The sequence below is a fragment of the Crinia signifera genome, chromosome 5 (assembly GCF_055691185.1).
Source record: "Crinia signifera chromosome 5, ASM5569118v1, whole genome shotgun sequence".
Lineage (NCBI taxonomy): Eukaryota > Metazoa > Chordata > Amphibia > Anura > Myobatrachidae > Crinia > Crinia signifera.
Window position 1 is genome coordinate 218174229 of NC_139221.1, and position 19958 is coordinate 218194186.

Sequence of the window (19958 nt, forward strand, 5' to 3'; positions counted from 1 at the left end):
CTCAGTGGTGGGTGACGTTTGGTGATAGGAAATTAATTCTGCAGTGTTCAATCTATGTAGGAATTGCTGCGCAGAACAGAGATCCATGTGTCTCCCTCAGTTCTTTGGTTTCATTATTAATGGATGAGTTCCAACATTTATTATACCTGTTACAATATTTTTTAAGATCTCCCAGACACATAGTTGAAAGAGATTTTTACAGTTCAAAACATCATGTACACATGCAAATCAAACCCTGGCCACCATAGGCTGATGCTGAGATTAGACAAATGATAAATACTGGCATCTAATTGATGACAGCTCCAACTAGCTCTGTTGGCAGCTGTGCCTCACATTATTTAGTTGCCCTCTTGTGAATAAAAAGCACCTTGGTTCTTATGAAGTCTAAATTGATGTTTTCTGAAATACTGTCATGGCAAGCACAGATGGCACACATAAAAGAAGCAGGGCTCTGCATCACTCTCCATCTACTTGAAGTGTGATGATATTGAGTTTAAGAGTTTTAAGTCATTTGTAGAGGGTCAAAAAAAGATTTATTAAATAGAAAGTAACATAATATGTCATGCTTAAGCTGGCCATACACTACTGTGATGTATCGCTGCAGTGTATGGCCAGCCGATCCCGCATGAGCCGTCTGGGTCCTTTTAGATGTGATGTATCGCATGCGACCCCTGTTCCTCACCGCCGGGAGTAGGCCTGAACACCTGCTCAGGTCTGATGTACAATGGGCCGTGCATTGGACCCGTTGACTTACACATCCGATTTGGGCCAATTTCTTGGCCCGATCCGTTGGAATCGGGGGAAATCCGCCCAAATCACTGTGGTGTATGGGGACCTTTAGATAAGTTATACTGGGCAAGATGTACAGTATCACAGCTTGAAAAGAGATTATGGGGCAGATGTACTAAACCTTGGAGTGAGATAAAGTGTATGGCAATAAAGTGCTAGCCAATCAACCCCTAACTGCAGTGTTACAGACTGCATTTGAAAACACAGGAGCTGGTTATTACTTTATCTCTCTCCAAGGCTTAGCAAATCCAAATACCAACCAGTTTCTTAATTTCATTTTTTTTAAACACAACCAGTAAAATAACAGGCACTCATTGGTTGGTTGGTTGGTACATTATCTCTTTCCAATATCAATTCTCTCCAAGGTTTGATACATTTACTCCTATGTACAGTATAATGGGCAAATTATGACTGGATTTGGGCAGGCATCGGCCGCAGGTACACATTGTTTTTTGGAGTGCCAATCCCTCAGCATATATATATATATTGTGTCCCGTGTACGTGTGTAACTGAAACACTGCCATCTGCTGGCAGCAAGTGAAACTACATCTCTTTCTCTTTCACACATACAAGAACACAGTGGCAATCACACATACAAAAACACAGAGGCAATCATAAGGGGCCATATTCAATGCGCGCCAGCCGCTTACATTATTCTACTTTCCGGAGGAATTCTCGCTGTCACAGGATGGCATGGATTCCCCCAACAGTGAGATTCATGGCTAATGCAGGGAGCCAGCTGCATTTAGCCGCGAGCCTTGCTGTTTTAGTGGCCACATACATCATTTCCCCATCGCTACAAAAACCTAGCAAGGGGGGAAACAGTCTGTGCAGCGGTCAATTGAATACTGACCATGTGAGCTGTGACAGCGAGCGGGTAGCAATGCTCGCTGTCACAGCTAGCAAAAATCTTTGAATACACCCATTGGTAGCAGACTAGCTTTCAAAGCTTTTGCTTCGAGCAGGCTTAGCTAGTTAAGAATATCTTAATTTATAAATAATGAGAGAATAATGGAGGGTTAAAGATAAGATATGCATTATCTAAACATATTTTTGAGGACAATTCTAGCTGTAGCTCAAACTATATTATGTATCCCTCCTATTATCCCTATAGATTGTAAGCGTGCGAGCAGGGCCCTCCTACCTCTATGTCAGTTTGTTTCTTTCCAGTTTCTTTAATCACGGTTGTTTCCAATTGTAAAGCGCAATAGAATATGCTGCGCTATATAAGAAACCCTAAATAAATAAATAAATATAAATCTTCCTGTTAGTGCTGTGTTTATGTATGTAAGAGCCAGGCTCCGCACATCTTGTGTAAGATCACTTTGGGCAAGAGCTCTTTTATGGAATCACTGAAATAGTAACGTCTGAACACATATGGGGATGAGATCGTTCTGCTGGTAGAACAGACCGTAACGCCCAGCACAAATGTTTGACAAGGTAAATAAATATAATATTCTGCATTTTTGCTTTGTTTTACTGTAAATGGACAAATAATATGGATCCTACCCTGCAGGTGCCAGGTTCTTGTAGCCAAGTAGAGGGGTTTGGCACCTGTCAGGGAGAATGCCACCTGCACCACCTGTCTGAAACTGTGCCCCCGTCTCACTGGGGTGTATTTAGCTGGACAGAGCAAATGTGGCATGATCCTTTTTCTTTAATTAAAAATGTGTCAGATTATGCCACATGGCTCCATCTGTGTGCTGCAGAGTACTGTCAGCAAGACTTAATGTTGCACTTTGTGACATAGAAACATCGTTGGCTAAAAATAAACGATACTATACCTGTTACATAAAACATGTTTTTGTTTCATCTTCTTTTGAATTGTATTGACGCTAGCTTTTTCTAATTATTGTTAGGCTGTATATGCCGGATTGAGCAGTAGCTAATGCATAATTACCGTATGATGTGAATCTATTCAGGGCATGATTAAAGTTTCTAGGTGCCCTAGGCTAATAACATGTAGTTTCCCTAGTACTACAGCTAAACACATGGTTTAGGGTAATTTCTATCTACTGGAATCAGTTGCACCACTGGTCCAGGTGAGCCTTTTTGTGTCAAAACCTTGGATGGATATCTTGGGCCAGATGCATCAAGCTTCAAAAAGTGGAGAGTGATAAACTACCAGCTCTTAACTATATTTTTTCAAACCCAATCTGAAACATGACAGTTAGTAGCTGATGAGCTGGTTGTTTTAGAAGCTTGGATGGATTTTCAGATCTCAAATCTTTAAGGTAGAAAGGGGAAGGTTTTATTATCCGTTGTACTTTTAGACCTCTCAGTATCAGCACCAAATTGGGACATGGGCTGTTACATTATTATGAAGTGATCATTAAAGTGTCAACAGTATGTGCATAGACATTAACTTTAATGAGCTGCCAGCCATCTAGGTGAAGCGCATGACACATGATCTAATGGTTCTCTATATTAAGTGTTAGAGCTGGATTTTTACAAACCAAGGGACTTTTTAGGTTTTTTTTTTTCATTATAATTAGGGGTGTGCACAGGGCACTATTCGTGTTTCATGTTTTGGGTATTGGGTCTGTTTCTCCAGCCGAGTTTTGGGTCCGGGTCTGTTCCAAAACACCACCCTGGACCAATGGACTTTAACGGCAGTACCACTGGACTTTAATGGTAGTATGAATGGACTATAATGGCAGTACAGATGGAGCCGGGCTTGTCTTTGCAGGGGATGGCGGCAGAATCGCCAGCCGCCATCCCCCGCCAGCCGCCGTCTGTATCTGTGAAAGGGGACGCGCACGAGATGCGCGCGCGTCCCCTTCCGACGGCGCTTCCCCCGGGTCCCCACCGGCTTGTCGGCGGTCACCCGGGGTCCCCACCGCCTCCCCGCCCTCCCCTCTAACCCTATCTGTCTCCCTGAAGTGGAGACGGACAGGGTTCCCACTGCCCCGCCGCCCGGAAACTGAGACCCGCGTGCGCGTGAGACGCACGCGCGTCTCAGTCAGATGGAGCGCCAGACTGCTGGTCGGATCGCCAGCGGAGACAGTCTGGCGATTCATCAGCAAGAGGGATCCGGCTCCATCTGTACCTCTGGACTGGACTTTAGCTGCAGTACCACTGGGCATTAACTGCAGCAGTATCATTCAGAATCATCACCAATGGAGCAACACGGTGACAGGACACCACCAGCACAGGACTGAACTCATATAGCAGGTTGCCACCCCCGCAGACCACCACATATCCCCACAGATCAACACAGACCACCACAGCCCCACTATGCCTCCAATGAGTGAAGATGGCAGCACCAGCGTGGGATTTATATAGAGTCTGGATCTTGTGAGATCTGACGGCGGGACGATAACATTTTGGCCGGACTGAGCTACAAATCAGTACTCTGATCGTGAGTGTATGGTGGTGTTCGGAATCTCAAAATCCAAACCCTCTTATTCAAATACAGTATGCCACACTCACATACTGACTGGACGTAAATATAAAATGAAAAAAATGCTTATTCTCCACACCCTTATGTCCTGTGTTACAAATCTGACTTCGATTAAAGCTCAAATACCAAAAGATGATCAACAAAAAACATATACTTCTTTTAAAATTCCTTTATTTTTTTTATAATTTGTTGTATTAAACTCCCTAAAAATATTTTTGAAAGTCATTAAAAGTGCAGGACATTGGACATAAGCCACTTTTATACAGTAAATGTATTATCCTGATATCACTGGAGACACAACCATCAACATGGTACTGCATCTCCCCTTGCAGGACAACATGCTGAATGCCTTCCAAACCTGTTGGCTAGGCTGCGTGTAATTGCAGCCTAGCGAACAGGTAGAAGGGGATGCCCATAAAATGCTGGGTGTTCCTCTGCTGTTGTACCCTGCCCTCCCCCAGCCAGCCCTCCCTGTCTGTGACAAAAGAATCACCAAGTGTGAAACTGCGCTCAGGGGTTTGTACATGCACATATTCGTGCATTCGCAGACCCCGAATATCAGGGAAGGTGCCAAATTCGGACCGGTATGAACAATTCAAATAGTTCCTCATGGGAGGTGTTTGTGTAAACATACAGTAGGACCTGTTTGTTTGTTTGTTTTTCAATCTAGAACTTAGTTAGATCAATCAATTAGAATTTGGTACTGAGTAATTTTGTCATTAACGTGAATAAAGTACTTGTCATAACAACTATGGCTGCAGGCCCGGACAGATGCCCACGCAACGGAAATTTTGGCAAGATGTCTTAATAGCTAAGCATGCTCAGTTAACACTATCTGCATTATGTCGCTAAGTACAAATAATTTATACAGCAAAATACAATAATTTGCATTAGTTTGACATAACGAGAAGAGTAAGTGATTTAAATTCAGTGTTGTAATATTATTCCAGGTCTGTGCACAGAGGACAACATAAAGTATGATATTGTGTTTCAACAACATCCAGCAACAACAATAATTTAGGATCAAGTTGCTTTTTCCCCAGTATAATTGTTAATGCCATCTGTAGCAGAACATTTAGTGAAATTCCCAAAAGACAAAAAGAACATTTGCATTAGAGGCTGCAGATACCGGAACCTGTATCTAATAGTGTCAAATAAAAGATTTATTAAAATATCACATGTAAAGTGCTTCATTAGAATGATCAACTGAAGTGGAATTTTAACATCTCACCCCTAGTTCAAATCTCCACAATAGCTTTACCTATGAACTGATCTAAAACTTACTGGAGATACAACATCAAAGGAAACGGCAAACTGGTAAAACCTTATTTTCAAATTACATATTAGTGTAATTAAGGAACATCTGTGCAGTGGCCCTTTAAAATTCCTTTCCTTGCATCAGGTGATAATGAATTGCTTTTGTGCGTGCATGCTAACTTGTAACATATTAGGTACTCCTAGTATTGCAATTAGCAGTATATTATTATGGAACTCAATTTAATTGCATGTTTACCCATGTTTTGTTAATGTGCACTTTGGTAAATCTGGTCCTTAAACATTTTATTTTTTAAATTGACTTGGATTGCTTCAGTTTAGCTCCACAGCATTCAAAATGAGGCGTTAAAAGTTATTGTAAACAGATGTTCTTTTATATTTGTTCCTCAATGTTTTTAATAAAGAGGTTAACTATGCATGTGCCTAGGGAGCAGTGAGTTCGGGGGGGGCAGCATAGAAATTATGTGATGTTAATTTTATGCCACTTGATCGTTACCAACCACTTATTTTTTCCAGTCAAAATAATGGAGAGAAGGGTGTTGAATAGAAGAGCTTGATTATAGGGAGTTCTTAATCACTAGTTCGTATTCATGCAGCCCTGCGTGCATTCCGTTCCAGAGACTTATTTGGAAGTAGGAGTCTTTTACTGAATAAAATAACTGAAATAACAATTGCCTGCGCTTTGCACCAATATTGTAAATCTGTGTGTATTGAGCAAATGAAAACATGGGGAATTTGTTTATATTTGATCAAAATATTTAAGCTTGCAGTCCATTGTCAAGGGTTCCCCATTTTCTGTAAGTACCCACATTATGAAATAAGCTTCACACTCCATTAGATAGCAGGTAAAATACACTTAACTCCTCAGAGCCATTGAGAGCAGTGTGTGGGGGGGGGGGGGGGGGGGCATGACAATGCCACCTTACACACTGAAAAAAAAAATACTGTGTGCGGTGCCACTTTGCACTGGAAAAGGGGGGTTGTATTAGTCTTCCTTGGCCAGGGTACAGATACTAGGAGACAATCGGTGCAATATCCCACTGGCCCTTTGTAACGCTTGCAGAGCAAGAGAGGAGCAGCCTCCGACCATTCACAGCAGCATGCACTGGGCTTCATATAGAGACTGCTGCCATTGCGTAGCAGCAGTCTGCTCACTCTCCTGATATTATACTCTCCTGAGCCCTCACTCGACTCCTCCAGATGGCCCAAGTACAGCAACTAGTACCTGCTTTACTTCTCTCCAAGTCCCCCCGAGCCACCCCGAACATCCCCGAGCTTGAAACCTACATCATTGCAGTAAACTGCATGGCGGCTGGTGGCTGGAGAAGAGGGGTTCAGGGGAGCTCTGGCGTATGATCGCCAGAGCAAAGGTGATGGTGGGGTTGGGGGAGTTACGGGGGGGGGGTTGGGGCATCTAGAGGTGGTGCACCAGTGGTGCCCACCTGGACACCACTGGCGCGCACCTATTCCACATTAGTGATATGCCCGGAAATTTTCCGGGACAGCTCGCTGCGGCAGTGCAGCTGAGCCCAGAAAATCTCAGATATTTTACTGATCCATAGAATGTATACACATACTACTGTGTAGTAGCCACAGGGCTGGCCCTAACAGTATGCACCTTTAGGCAGCTGTCTAGGATGCTTGAATCTGTGAGGGACACCACTGAGACTGCCTAACACAAAATTAAGGATGTGTAAGAGTAAGACATTCTTGTTGCACTTAATGCAGGTGGCGGCTTTGGGATTTCTAAGATGTCACCTCCACACATTTACTTGTGGGGCAGAAAAGGGGGTATTGTGGCAGTTTGGGGTGGGGGTGCAGTAGGTTGAAGTTTTGTCTAGGGTGCCAAGAAGCATTACTCCATCCCTGAGTAGCCATTACTGAATGCAAAAGTTTTTCTGGACTCTGTCAATTGTCTCATCATTTACTAAAGGTTGATTTGTTCCTGTGCATTCATATAGTTTGTTTCATTTGAGTTGGAGCCCATGTTTGCTGTCAGTTTTCATCTTTTGCTTTTGAAGTAGCCAATTACTGTAGATCAACAAAAATGGAATATTTCAAGACAATATGGATTATTTGCAAAGCTGAGACCTGTATGCTTTAATGGTTAGGTTAGTAAGAACAGGGCTACATGTGTCAGGGGTAGTGTAATACCCCTTTTACACCGAGGAAAAACCCAGGTCGGACCCAGGTCAGTGTTGGTGTAAAAAGGACCAACCCAGGTCCATTGACACTGGAATCCTACCCAGGTCCTGACCAGGGTGGAACACTGGCCGGACCTGGGTCGTGAGCGGTGTAAATGGTCCCATCCCAGGTTGGGACATGCAGGTAGTGCTAAAAGGATACCATAAGCACGGGATGCCTATCCGTAAGTCAGTGCCATGCATTCCACAGTGCATTGCAGCAGCAAAAGACAGCAGCCAGTGCAGACAGTGCACACAGGCTGCTACCTGGCGCTCCACAGGTGGACCTGCCAAAACCCTATCTGGCACTAGGAAGCAGTGCTGACAGGCAGTAGAGGGACCAAGAGCTAAAAGGAGGAGGGTGCGTGATGTGCCTCCCACTCCGGTGACTCAATATTTTTAGGGGTTTTCTAATAATTTTTTTTTGGGGGGGGGGGGGTCTGTCGGGAGGGGTATGGATTGTATGCTCGACCTAATGATGGTCAACACCACTAGTTGGGGGAAATTTCCTGGTCTTGGGTATACGGCAATCAAGAGAAGGAGATGGTTGTCAGGTTGGTGTTATCATTATATTTGAGGAATGAAGGAGGCGACCAGATCTGTCAATTTAAAACCCCAGATCTGACAGCGTCCTTCATTCCTCTTCATGATAACACCAACCTGACAACCATCTCCTTCTCTCGATTGCAGTATACCCCAGACCAGGAAATTTCCCCCAATTTTCTCACTAATACTTCACCTGAAATCTGACAAACCCTTCCTGTCTCAATGAAAAAATTAATTTTACAAAGCTGCTACCACCCCCTTCTCCCTAAACTAAATCACGCCCCAGAATTGCCTCCCATATCCACTTACAGTGAGATCTCAGATATAGATAATAAGCTTGCGAGCAGGGCCATCCTACATTTTCACTGTCTGTAAATACCCTGTTTGTTGTATCACTGTCTCCTTAGTAAAGCGCAATGGAATATGCTGCGCTATATAAGAAACTGTTGATAAATAAATATAAGGGGCAGCTCTTTACAGGTACAATGACTCCCCATCTTCCTGCTGTTGTGTGCTCTGCAGCCCATCCCACTACTCTCCAGTCATACTGCTCTTTGCTGTGCGCTTCCTGGGTGAGACATCACAACTTCTCAGCTCCCCAGCCCAGTGTTACTAGCGCACCAATGAGATAGGGGGCGGAATCAGCTGGAGGACATACTGGAGGACATATATATATATATATATATATATATATATGTGGAAAGGTTAGAATTTGGTGAGGTATGCGCCAGGAGGATATCAACAGGTAATTGTCCAGGAGCGTGATCCCATATAGTGCACTCCCCTAGTATTCTGGTTGGGGCGTCAGCTAAGTCCAGGAGCGGTGGTGTGCCACTCAGGGGGTGATTTGTAAAAAAAGTTTTTGTTTTGGACTTCGGATAGCGACTACTGTGCACGTATTTCACATGGGACAATGTATGAAAAATAGGTGATTTATTTAAACACAGAAGAAAAAAGTATAAAAATACATATGGATAATCACACAATATTATAAAACCATAATATAAAATGTATCGGATATAAACCACAAAGACAGAATAAAAAATGGGGGGGGGGGGATAAAAAATAGAACTAAAATGACAATATGTAGTAAAAGACTGGGATGGCAATGGTGTTAGTTAGTTTAGTATAAGAATGTGCGAAGCTGAGTAAACCAAGATATATAAAAAAAAAAAAAAATAATTAAATACAAAATTGAACAAAGAAATATAGTAAAAATATATATATATATATATATATATATATATATATATATAGGTACTTATGTAATATCTGGACTCCCGGTTTTCTTATGAGACCGTGTCCCCTCGCGGGGCTCGCTACGCTCGCCAGGCTTCGGGCACGGTGGCTCGCTGCGCTCGCCACACTATATAAAATCAACTCCATGCGTAGTTGGATAGTAGGGGTATGAAAAAATGGGGTGCATTTAACATGGGAGTCCAGATAATACATAAGTACCTATATATATATATATATATATATATATATAGTAAACTGCTGTTTCAAGCTGCTAACAAAAATAGTTGTAGTTAGAAATATACGTTAGCTTAACTTATTGGCAGTGTAGTGAGGAGCAGGAGTCAGAAGTATCCCAACATGTTTCGTCCAACAGGACCTCGTCAGGGGTAAGGGACAGAATGACTAAGGCTGTATTTATAGCAGGGATAGGGTCTGAGGTGCCGCCCCCCTCGTTAACACTGCTTAATTGGACAAAAATTGCGTTTGAAAAAAACCATGATATAAGACTATGTAAGAGGTACTGGGGTTAATACCACCAATCCTCATAGTAGCGAGTTACAAAACGAGTGTTTGAAAGTGTACAACAGGCTGAAGGAGGTTTGGAGTGTGTCAGCTCCGTTTACAGGGAGCGTGACATCACATCCGCCCCACTTCCGCCACACATCCGGCGTCCGTATGGCTTCACTGCGCATGTGCGCCTGGTTAGTGAAGTCTCTCAGTCTGGTAGTTAGGAAACTCCGTGCGCATTTGCGCTCCGTCTTCAGTAGTCCTTGTCTGTGCGCATGCACTGTGTCACTGGCGATCTGTGTCACTTTGGAAGCTTCATTATGAGATGTTCCCATACACTTGTACTGCGTGTGTTTCCATATTGATCGCATTGTGTCACAAGTCCTTAATAGATGCCCAGATGTTCATAGTAGTTTATTCATATTCTGAAACCGTGTGAGCCCGTGTGTAGTAGATTAGGTTTTTCTGTAAGTGGTTCTCAGAATGAAAGAGAACCAGAAATTGGCAAGAATAAATAAATTAATATTTTGCAGATGCACAATCATTAATAAACGTTGTAAATAAGAAAGTTGACCACTGACAGTGGGAAAGCAAATAAATATAAAAATATATATAAATAAATAGATCCCTGTAGAAATAATGTGATTTGAAGGTGTATGAATTAATTAATATTTATAATCAAAGGATATACATAGTGATAGAAACATAATTGTAAGCATGTCTGATGGTTTGAAGCTGTACGAATAATTTAGCAGAGACAAGTGGTATATATTAATATTTACTGACACCACAAAGGAACCGCGCATACAAAAAATCTCCGCCGATGGTATGATACAGCAACCGATATTCCTGGGAGGTCCCCCTACCCAGTACTAATCAGGCCCATCACTGCTTAGCTTCCAAGTTCGGATGTAATTGGGCGTCCCAGTGAGGTATGGCTGTATAGTTGTTTGGTTGGAGATCAATGCATGTAACCAGTTGCTCCTCTATGGTGTCGATGATGACAACCTAGTGTGTCGGCTGTTTAAAAGTTTAAAGTCTGAGAGGGGAAGGTCTGGTAGGTGGAATTCGCACAGAGGTGCTGTTGCTGGACTTCCCAGAAGGTGACCCATTCTGGTACTGCTCAGCGGAGATTTTGTGGTGGACTACTGACCGCTGGAGATGTTCTTCTTTTTGTCTCTTATATGAAGGGTGCTATCTCATAGCTCTCATTGAAGCCTTCTGGGTGTAGCGTATTCAGCTCGAAGATCCAGTACATCTCTCGACGAGAGAGAAGATTCGATAGATCACCCCCTCTCTCTCCAAGGGTAACAAGTTCAATGCCTCTAAAAGTTAATTTTTCGGGGTCTGAGTTATGATGAGTGCTGAAGTGTTGGGAGACCGCATGTGTCTGTACTTTGTTCTTAATGTTCCTTACATGTTCTTGTATCCGTATTTTCAGTGCTCTTTTAGTTTTGCCTATGTAACGTAGTTCGCATGGACATTCCAACATGTAAATTACTGATGTTGTATTGCAGTTGATGAAACTTTTAGTCTTGTATTCTTTGGATATGTCTTTATTGAAGAAGTTCTTTCTGCTGGGGTGGAGGTACTTGCAGATGATGCAGTGGCCACATTTGTAACTGCCAGTGCACTTGGGTAGGCCAGTGGGTTTGGATGATTCATCTCTAAGCATGCTGGGAGCTAAGAGATCCTTCAAGTTTTTTTGTTTCCGGTATACAATTTGTGGTTTATTGGGTAGTGAGTCTTTGAGTATGGGATCCATCTGTAGAATGTTCCAATGTTTATTGAGTGCTTCCTTAATGATTCCTTCATGATGGTTGTACGTAGTGATAAATTTGACATCTGGTTCTCTGCTCACTTTTGGTTTGTATTCCAATAATTTTTTCCTGTCCAAAGCCCTTGATTTTTTATTGGCCCTCTCCAATACATGTTTTGGGTACTTCTTCTCCCTGAACCTGTCTGTGATTGCTTCCAGTTGTTAATCTCTATCCTCTTCCTTCTTGCAGTTACGGGTTATCCTGTGGTATTGGGAGTATGGAATGTTATCCTTCCATTTCAATAAGTGTCCACTCTCATAATGCACATAACTGTTGGTGTCGACCTTCTTCACAAAGTTCTTTGTTATCACAGTATTGCCTGTGCCCGTCAGTACCAAGTCCAGAAATTCAATCTCTTTGTCACTTATGTTTGATGTAAAAGCCAGGTTTAAGTCGTTTTCTCCAATATAGTTTAAAAACTCATAAAACCTCTGTTCAGAACCATCCCAGACTATTAAAATGTCATCTATATATCTTTTAAAAAAAATGATGTTTTGTTTGTACGGGTGGTTGTTATAGATGAACCTTCTCTCCCAATATCCCATCAGCAAGTTTGCAAAACTTGGGGCAAATATTGTGCCCATTGCAGTTCCACAAATCTGCAAATAAAAACGGTTTAAAAATTTAAAATAGTTATGTTTTAAGATAAAATTCATGACATCACAGATAAACTTCCTATGTGCTGTTGATAGTGAAGTATCTTCTTCAAGGAATTCATTGCATGCTTCAATGCCCAGATGATGCTGGATACAGGTATAAAGGGACTGCACGTCAATCGTCGCCCACATGTATCCCTCCTTCCATGTGAAATCCTCCATGAGGTTCAAAACTGAAGTTGTGTCTTTAAGGTAGGATGGCAAGTTGTTCACGTGTGGTCGTAAAAAAATGTCCGCATATTCTGATAGATGGGATGTCAATGATTCAATCCCTGCCACAATTGGTCTTCCTGGTGGGTTGTCCATGGATTTGTGTACTTTTGGGAGAAAGTAAAATACTGGAGTGGTAGGATTCATGTGTAGGAGATACTGGAATTCTTCTTTGGTGAGAATGTTTTCCCTTAAACCTTTTAGCAGTTAGTTCTTCGATGTAGTTATCCTTTGGGTCTTTCTGGAGTTGTACATACGATACGGTGTCACTTAAAAGTCGCTCGGCTTCCATTATGTATGCTGTTCTGTCCATGATTACAATACCCCCCCCCCCCCTTGTCTGCTGCTTTGATGACGATGCTCTCATCATTTTGGAGTGTCTCAAGAGCCTCTTTCTCTTTTTTTGTAAGGTTTTTACCAACAGGTAGGAGTTCCTTATTTCCACAGAGTTCTTGTTTAACCAGTTCATAGAATGTTCCGATATACTGTCCCTTGGATTCAATCGGATAAAACTTCGATTTATTCCTTAAACCAGATCTTGAAATATTGGTGGGGTGGTCAGATATATCTTCTTCTTTCCTTAGAAAGTGTCGTTTCAGAGTAAGATGTCTGATGAATTTGTTGAGGTCTATGAAGGTATCGAATTTATTGAGGGCTTTCGTGGGCGCAAAGGACAAACCTTTATTAAGAAGTGAGAGTTCCGGTCCGGTGAGTTGACGTTGTGAAAGGTTGAAGACACCATGGTTTGTAATAGGTTTTATTGGAGGTTCCGTCTCTTCTGTGAGCTTTGGTTTCCTCCCTCCTCTGCACCCTCGTCTTCTTCCAGTTGTCTTTTTAAGGGGGATGCGTGTGTTGCTTTCTCTGTAACTCTCTGTGTTAGTTTCTCTTTCATTTTGGAGCTGGGACCCGGGGATAAAAAATTCTTATTGGATGCTTCATTACCGGTTGTGGATCTATTCCCCAGTGGGTTATTGGTATACACAGGGTGGTTTCTTCTTTTCTCCCAGCTCAGGTTCCAGACTTCCTTTCTGGTGGTTTCTGACTGTTTCCTGTAAGATTTTTGTGAAATGAGAGGTTGTCTGGTGTTTCTGGACCAGTTCTTAATTCTGTCATTCTCATAGTCATTCTTGTCCCTTATAAACTTCTTATTGTTCTTAACTTCACTTTCTGCTCGTTCTATTTTCAGGTTCAGGACCTTTTCATTGATCCTGAAGTCCTCTGTTTCTTTGTGTATCTGCATCTTGGATTCATTGTCTTTAATTTCTGATTCTAGGGTTATTAAGATTCTTTTCTTCTCCTTGATGAGAAGTTGCATGAGTTTGATGGAGCAATCATGCAGGCTCTGATCCCAATCCTTCAAAAATTCTGTATTGTCTGTCCCAAATGTGGGTGTTTTTAGCAGTCTGAGTCCTCTTGGGACTCTGTTGACTGAAATGTAATGTTCAAGTCCTTTAATATCCCACCAGGTTCTTAACTCTTTGGTGAGTAATTTCTCCGTATGCCAGAACATATCATCCAGAGTTTTGTCTGGTGTGGATACAGGTTGTGGTACTTCCTCTTCTGTAAAAATTTTCTTAAATGCATCATTCCTGTTTCTGATTCTTTCATTTCCCCGGAACATATTAGTGTTCGGGGAAAGTGGTGTTACCTCTAGGCTGCTTACTTCACCGGACACCAAAGGTTATTATGTGGAAAGGTTAGAATTTGGTGAGGTATGCGCCAGGAGGTTATCAACAGGTAATTGTCCAGGAGCGTGATCCCATATAGTGCACTCCCCTAGTATTCTGGTTGGGGCGTCAGCTAAGTCCAGGAGCGGTGGTGTGCCACTCAGGGGGTGATTTGTAAAAAAAGTTTTTGTTTTGGACTTCGGATAGCGACTACTGTGCACGTATTTCACATGGGACAATGTATGAAAAATAGGTGATTTATTTAAACACAGAAGAAAAAAGTATAAAAATACATATGGATAATCACACAATATTATAAAACCATAATATAAAATGTATCGGATATTAACCACAAAGACAGAATAAAAAATGGGGGGGGGATAAAAAATAGAACTAAAATGACAATATGTAGTAAAAGACTGGGATGGCAATGGTGTTAGTTAGTTTAGTATAAGAATGTGCGAAGCTGAGTAAACCAAGATATATAAAAAAAGAAAAAATTAAATACAAAATTGAACAAAGAAATATAGTAAAAAAATATATATATATATATATATATATATATATATAGTAAACTGCTGTTTCAAGCTGCTAACAAAAATAGTTGTAGTTAGAAATATACGTTAGCTTAACTTATTGGCAGTGTAGTGAGGAGCAGGAGTCAGAAGTATCCCAACATGTTTCGTCCAACAGGACTTCGTCAGGGGTAAGGGACAGAATGACTAAGGCTGTATTTATAGCAGGGATAGGGTCTGGGGTGCCGCCCCCCTCGTTAACACTGCTTAATTGGACAAAAATTGCGTTTGAAAAAAACCATGATATAAGACTATGTAAGAGGTACTGGGGTTAATACCACCAATCCTCATAGTAGCGAGTTACAAAACGAGTGTTTGAAAGTGTACAACAGGCTGAAGGAGGTTTGGAGTGTGTCAGCTCCGTTTACAGGGAGCGTGACATCACATCCGCCCCACTTCCGCCACACATCCGGCGTCCGTATGGCTTCACTGCGCAAGTGCGCCTGGTTAGTGAAGTCTCTCAGTCTGGTAGTTAGGAAACTCCGTGCGCATTTGCGCTCCGTCTTCAGTAGTCCTTGTCTGTGCGCATGCACTGTGTCACTGGCGATCTGTGTCACTTTGGAAGCTTCATTATGAGATGTTCCCATACACTTGTACTGCGTGTGTTTCCATATTGATCGCATTGTGTCACAAGTCCTTAATAGATGCCCAGATGTTCATAGTAGTTTATTCATATTCTGAAACCGTGTGAGCCCGTGTGTAGTAGATTAGGTTTTTCTGTAAGTGGTTCTCAGAATGAAAGAGAACCAGAAATTGGCAAGAATAAATAAATTAATATTTTGCAGATGCACAATCATTAATAAACGTTGTAAATAAGAAAGTTGACCACTGACAGTGGGAAAGCAAATAAATATAAAAATATATATAAATAAATAGATCCCTGTAGAAATAATGTGATTTGAAGGTGTATGAATTAATTAATATTTATAATCAAAGGATATACATAGTGATAGAAACATAATTGTAAGCATGTCTGATGGTTTGAAGCTGTACGAATAATTTAGCAGAGACAAGTGGTATATATTAATATTTACTGACACCACAAAGGAACCGCGCATACAAAAAATCTCCGCCGATGGTATGATACAGCACCCGATATTCCTGGGAGGTCCCCCTACCCAGTACTAATCAGGCCCATCACTGCTTAGCTTCCAAGTTCGGATGTAATTGGGCGTCCCAGTGAGGTATGGCTGTATAGTTGTTTGGTTGGAGATCAATGCATGTAACCAGTTGCTCCTCTATGGTGTCGATGATGACAACCTAGTGTGTCGGCTGTTTAAAAGTTTAAAGTCTGAGAGGGGAAGGTCTGGTAGGTGGAATTCGCACAGAGGTGCTGTTGCTGGACTTCCCAGAAGGTGACCCATTCTGGTACTGCTCAGCGGAGATTTTGTGGTGGACTACTGACCGCTGGAGATGTTCTTCTTTTTGTCTCTTATATGAAGGGTGCTATCTCATAGCTCTCATTGAAGCCTTCTGGGTGTCGCGTATTCAGCTCGAAGATCCAGTACATCTCTCGACGAGAGAGAAGATTCGATAGATCACCCCCTCTCTCTCCAAGGGTAACAAGTTCAATGCCTCTAAAAGTCAATTTTTCGGGGTCTGAGTTATGATGAGTGCTGAAGTGTTGGGAGACCGCATGTGTCTGTACTTTGTTCTTAATGTTCCTTACATGTTCTTGTATCCGTATTTTCAGTGCTCTTTTAGTTTTGCCTATGTAACGTAGTTCGCATGGACATTCCAACATGTAAATTACTGATGTTGTATTGCAGTTGATGAAACTTTTAGTCTTGTATTCTTTGGATATGTCTTTATTGAAGAAGTTCTTTCTGCTGGGGTGGAGGTACTTGCAGATGATGCAGTGGCCACATTTGTAACTGCCAGTGCACTTGGGTAGGCCAGTGGGTTTGGATGATTCATCTCTAAGCATGCTGGGAGCTAAGAGATCCTTCAAGTTTTTTTGTTTCCGGTATACAATTTGTGGTTTATTGGGTAGTGAGTCTTTGAGTATGGGATCCATCTGTAGAATGTTCCAATGTTTATTGAGTGCTTCCTTAATGATTCCTTCATGATGGTTGTACGTAGTGATAAATTTGACATCTGGTTCTCTGCTCACTTTTGGTTTGTATTCCAATAATTTTTTCCTGTCCAAAGCCCTTGCTTTTTTATTGGCCCTCTCCAATACATGTTTTGGGTACTTCTTCTCCCTGAACCTGTCTGTGATTGCTTCCAGTTGTTCATCTCTATCCTCTTCCTTCTTGCAGTTACGGGTTATCCTGTGGTATTGGGAGTATGGAATGTTATCCTTCCATTTCAATAAGTGTCCACTCTCATAATGCACATAACTGTTGGTGTCGACCTTCTTCACAAAGTTCTTTGTTATCACAGTATTGCCTGTGCCCGTCAGTACCAAGTCCAGAAATTCAATCTCTTTGTCACTTATGTTTGATGTAAAAGCCAGGTTTAAGTCGTTTTCTCCAATATAGTTTAAAAACTCATAAAACCTCTGTTCAGAACCATCCCAGACTATTAAAATGTCATCTATATATCTTTTAAAAAAAATGATGTTTTGTTTGTACGGGTGGTTGTTATAGATGAACCTTCTCTCCCAATATCCCATCAGCAAGTTTGCAAAACTTGGGGCAAATATTGTGCCCATTGCAGTTCCACAAATCTGCAAATAAAAACGGTTTAAAAATTTAAAATAGTTATGTTTTAAGATAAAATTCATGACATCACAGATAAACTTCCTATGTGCTGTTGATAGTGAAGTATCTTCTTCAAGGAATTCATTGCATGCTTCAATGCCCAGATGATGCTGGATACAGGTATAAAGGGACTGCACGTCAATCGTCGCCCACATGTATCCCTCCTTCCATGTGAAATCCTCCATGAGGTTCAAAACTGAAGTTGTGTCTTTAAGGTAGGATGGCAAGTTGTTCACGTGTGGTCGTAAAAAAATGTCCGCATATTCTGATAGATGGGATGTCAATGATTCAATCCCTGCCACAATTGGTCTTCCTGGTGGGTTGTCCATGGATTTGTGTACTTTTGGGAGAAAGTAAAATACTGGAGTGGTAGGATTCATGTGTAGGAGATACTGGAATTCTTCTTTGGTGAGAATGTTTTCCCTTAAACCTTTTAGCAGTTAGTTCTTCGATGTAGTTATCCTTTGGGTCTTTCTGGAGTTGTACATACGATACGGTGTCACTTAAAAGTCGCTCGGCTTCCATTATGTATGCTGTTCTGTCCATGATTACAATACCCCCCCCCCCCTTGTCTGCTGCTTTGATGACGATGCTCTCATCATTTTGGAGTGTCTCAAGAGCCTCTTTCTCTTTTTTTTGTAAGGTTTTTACCAACAGGTAGGAGTTCCTTATTTCCACAGAGTTCTTGTTTAACCAGTTCATAGAATGTTCCGATATACTGTCCCTTGGATTCAATCGGGTAAAACTTCGATTTATTCCTTAAACCAGATCTTGAAATATTGGTGGGGTGGTCAGATATATCTTCTTCTTTCCTTAGAAAGTGTCGTTTCAGAGTAAGATGTCTGATGAATTTGTTGAGGTCTATGAAGGTATCGAATTTATTGAGGGCTTTCGTGGGCGCAAAGGACAAACCTTTACTAAGAAGTGAGAGTTCCGGTCCGGTGAGTTGACGTTGTGAAAGGTTGAAGACACCATGGTTTGTAATAGGTTTTATTGGAGGTTCCGTCTCTTCTGTGAGCTTTGGTTTCCTCCCTCCTCTGCACCCTCGTCTTCTTCCAGTTGTCTTTTTAAGGGGGATGCGTGTGTTGCTTTCTCTGTAACTCTCTGTGTTAGTTTCTCTTTCATTTTGGAGCTGGGACCCGGGGATAAAAAATTCTTATTGGATGCTTCATTACCGGTTGTGGATCTATTCCCCGGTGGGTTATTGGTATACACAGGGTGGTTTCTTCTTTTCTCCCAGCTCAGGTTCCAGACTTCCTTTCTGGTGGTTTCTGACTGTTTCCTGTAAGATTTTTGTGAAATGAGAGGTTGTCTGGTGTTTCTGGACCAGTTCTTAATTCTGTCATTCTCATAGTCATTCTTGTCCCTTATAAACTTCTTCTCCTTATTGTTCTTAACTTCACTTTCTGCTCGTTCTATTTTCAGGTTCAGGACCTTTTCATTGATCCTGAAGTCCTCTGTTTCTTTGTGTATCTGCATCTTGGATTCATTGTCTTTAATTTCTGATTCTAGGGTTATTAAGATTCTTTTCTTCTCCTTGATGAGAAGTTGCATGAGTTTGATGGAGCAATCATGCAGGCTCTGATCCCAATCCTTCAAAAATTCTGTATTGTCTGTCCCAAATGTGGGTGTTTTTAGCAGTCTGAGTCCTCTTGGGACTCTGTTGACTGAGATGTAATGTTCAAGTCCTTTAATATCCCACCAGGTTCTTAACTCTTTGGTGAGTAATTTCTCCGTATGCCAGAACATATCATCCAGAGTTTTGTCTGGTGTGGATACAGGTTGTGGTACTTTCTCTTCTGTAAAAATTTTCTTAAATGCATCATTCCTGTTTCTGATTCTTTCATTTCCCCGGAACATATTAGTGTTCGGGGAAAGTGGTGTTACCTCTAGGCTGCTTACTTCACCGGACACCAAAGGTTATTATGTGGAAAGGTTAGAATTTGGTGAGGTATGCGCCAGGAGGTTATCAACAGGTAATTGTCCAGGAGCGTGATCCCATATAGTGCACTCCCCTAGTATTCTGGTTGGGGCGTCAGCTAAGTCCAGGAGCGGTGGTGTGCCACTCAGGGGGTGATTTGTAAAAAAAGTTTTTGTTTTGGACTTCGGATAGCGACTACTGTGCACGTATTTCACATGGGACAATGTATGAAAAATAGGTGATTTATTTAAACACAGAAGAAAAAAGTATAAAAATACATATGGATAATCACACAATATTATAAAACCATAATATAAAATGTATCGGATATTAACCACAAAGACAGAATAAAAAATGGGGGGGGGGGGGGATAAAAAATAGAACTAAAATGACAATATGTAGTAAAAGACTGGGATGGCAATGGTGTTAGTTAGTTTAGTATAAGAATGTGCGAAGCTGAGT

The 19958-nt window shown here is 41.6% G+C and overlaps 1 protein-coding gene and 2 pseudogenes across 1 annotated transcript in view; 1 reads left to right on the plus strand and 2 right to left on the minus strand.

Annotated features, from left to right (window-relative positions):
* Positions 1–19958, plus strand: part of CNTNAP2 (contactin associated protein 2) — a 1678538-nt gene that overhangs the window by 113482 nt on the left and 1545098 nt on the right. The window lies entirely within an intron of this gene.
* LOC146005869 (5S ribosomal RNA) lies at positions 10771–10888 on the minus strand (annotated as a pseudogene).
* Positions 15951–16068, minus strand: LOC146006019 (5S ribosomal RNA; annotated as a pseudogene).